The sequence below is a fragment of the Octopus bimaculoides genome, chromosome 8, assembly GCF_046866305.1.
Source record: "Octopus bimaculoides isolate indiv1 chromosome 8, ASM4686630v1, whole genome shotgun sequence".
Taxonomy (NCBI): Eukaryota; Metazoa; Mollusca; class Cephalopoda; order Octopoda; family Octopodidae; genus Octopus; species Octopus bimaculoides.
Window position 1 is genome coordinate 9367921 of NC_142935.1, and position 2500 is coordinate 9370420.

The window sequence follows — 2500 nt, forward strand, 5'->3', positions numbered from 1 at the left end:
TAAATACCAATTTTGAGAAATTAGTCTTCGCAAAACCAAAAAGGAGAAAGCTAATTCGAAGACTATAGATCCAATTCATCACTGGAACTGTAAAGATCTGTAAAACTTTCCAAAAATTTATCATTTAAATATATATGAGCATGTCTAGATATGTACCTATATGCATAAGAAGACATACATAAAACATACAAATCTGCACATACATACACACACACACACACACATATATATGCACACATATAGATAGGCGCAGGAGTGGCTGTGTGGTAAGAAGCTTGCTTACCAACCACATGGTTCCGGGTTCAGTCCCACAGCGTGGCACCTTGGGCAAGTGTCTTCTACTATAGCTTCGGGTCGATCAAAGCCTTGTGAGTGGATTTGGTAGACGGAAACTGAAAGAAGCTCATCGTGTATATATATATATATATATATATATATATATATATTGTGATCTATTTCTAGCACATTGAATGTCCACGTTAGTGGTCAACGTCATATATATATATATATATATATATATATATATATATATATATAATGATAAATAGTTTTACCGATAAAGTTTTTTTTCATACTGAACTACTTGGCAAAATTGTTAATTATTAATTCTATTATTAATTGACGATTCTCTGCCCTTATTCTTGTATATTTTATATTTGATATCTCTAAGTTAGATGGCTAAACCGTAATCCCTTCCACACGGGACTTCTTTTCATACGGGACTATTTGTGACGCACATGGAATAGATTTCTTTGAGGTGAGGTGCCTGAACTCGCTAGCCGATGAATTCGTAAGTGCCTTTCTTATCGTTGATTTTTGGTGTCGCATGGCCAAAAATTACCGTGAATTTTTTTTAGAGACACTTTCAAATTTATCAGAATATTTGGGCTGAAGATTGGAATAGTGAAATTTCCATTCACTTAACCATGAAACGATTCGTATCCAATTAACTAAAGGCTTGGTTTGTTTACGCTTTTCCCTCCGGTTTTTTGTTCTATGTGTGCCATAAATATCGCCATCCGCTTTGGAGAAAAATTTGTAGTTTGGAATCAGTAGTTCTTTGACTGCTATTTCTAAATTTTCAGTATGTTGGAGAAGCAACTCAATTGCTAATCCCTGTATATTTATATATATATATAGATAGATATAGATATATATAGATATAACTCCAGGTTTTAATTGAAAACTGAGCATCTTAACGAATGTGTGTGTCCCTGAGTGCGCGTGCATGCGTGTGTAAGTATGTGTGTGTGTGTGTGTGTGTGTGTGTGTGTGTGTGTGTGTGTAATTATATGATTAATGTAAATTTGATTTTAACAGTTGTTTCTATCTTTATGAGCTCCTTAAAGGCTCATTGCAATCTAATTCATCGGCGAAGCAGTATAGGCGTTGGTGTGGCTGTCTGGTAAGTAGTTTTGCTTCCAGACCACCTGGATCCGGTTTCCGTCCTTCTACCATAGACTCGGACCGACCACAGTGGATTTGATAATAGGAAACTGTAAAAACATTTTCAAGCAGGACAATGTCTGAAATTGAACTAAAATCCTGTTTTACTGTTTTGTATATTTCAATTTTTCTATTTCCCTTTTTTTTTTTTTTTACTGGTAGTTTGTTATAGACATCATGTTGTTGCTGTTGTTGATGACGTTTAGCTTGATATTTGCCCTGTTCGAGTTTCTTTTAATGAAAAGCCATTCAGCTGGAACCAAAGTACCTGTGTCTCTATCGAAAGCCTTGGGAAGTAGACATGTTTTGGAATTTGGATATTTTTTGTTTTGGAATCGGTTGTACAATGCAGTTTTATATTTAAGAGATGAGGAATTATGTACATTATTTACATTTGACAGATATTTGCCCTCATCTTGTTTGTTGTTAACATTTCGGCTGATATACCCACCAGCCTTCATCACGTGTCCTGGGGAAATTTCGAACCTGGGTTCTCATTCCTAATAATAATAATAATTTGTTGGCACTCCGTCGCTTACGACGTCGAGGTTTCCAGTTGATCCGATCAACGGAACAGCCTGTTCGTGAAATTAACGTGCAAGTGGCTGAGCACTCCACAGACACGTGTACCCTTAACGTAGTTCTCGGGGATATTCAGCATGACACAGTGTGACAAGGCTGACCCTTTGAATTACAGGCACAGCAGAAATAGGAAGTAAGAGTGAGAGAAAGTTGTGGTGAAAGAGTACAGCAGGGTTCGCCACCATCACCTGCCTGAGCCTCGTGGAGCTTTAGGTGTTTTTTCGCTCAATAAACAATGCCCGGTCTGGGAATCGAAACCGCGATCCTATGACCGTGAGTTCGCTGCCCTAACCACTGGGCCATTGCGCCTCCACTTCGGCTGATATACCCTCCAGCCTTCATCACGTGTCCTGGGGAAATTTCGAACCTGGGTTCTCATTCCTAATAATAATAATAATAATAATAATAATAATAATAATAACATCGCAAAATACCTTAGGAATGAGAACCCAGGTTCGAAATTTCCCCAGGA

At 37.5% G+C, this 2500-nt stretch overlaps 1 protein-coding gene across 1 annotated transcript in view; it reads right to left on the minus strand.

The window, feature by feature from the left end:
• The window catches only part of LOC106872159 (high affinity 3',5'-cyclic-AMP phosphodiesterase 7A), a 45101-nt gene that overhangs the window by 22569 nt on the left and 20032 nt on the right, over positions 1–2500 (minus strand). The gene's annotated exons all lie outside the window — the stretch shown is intronic.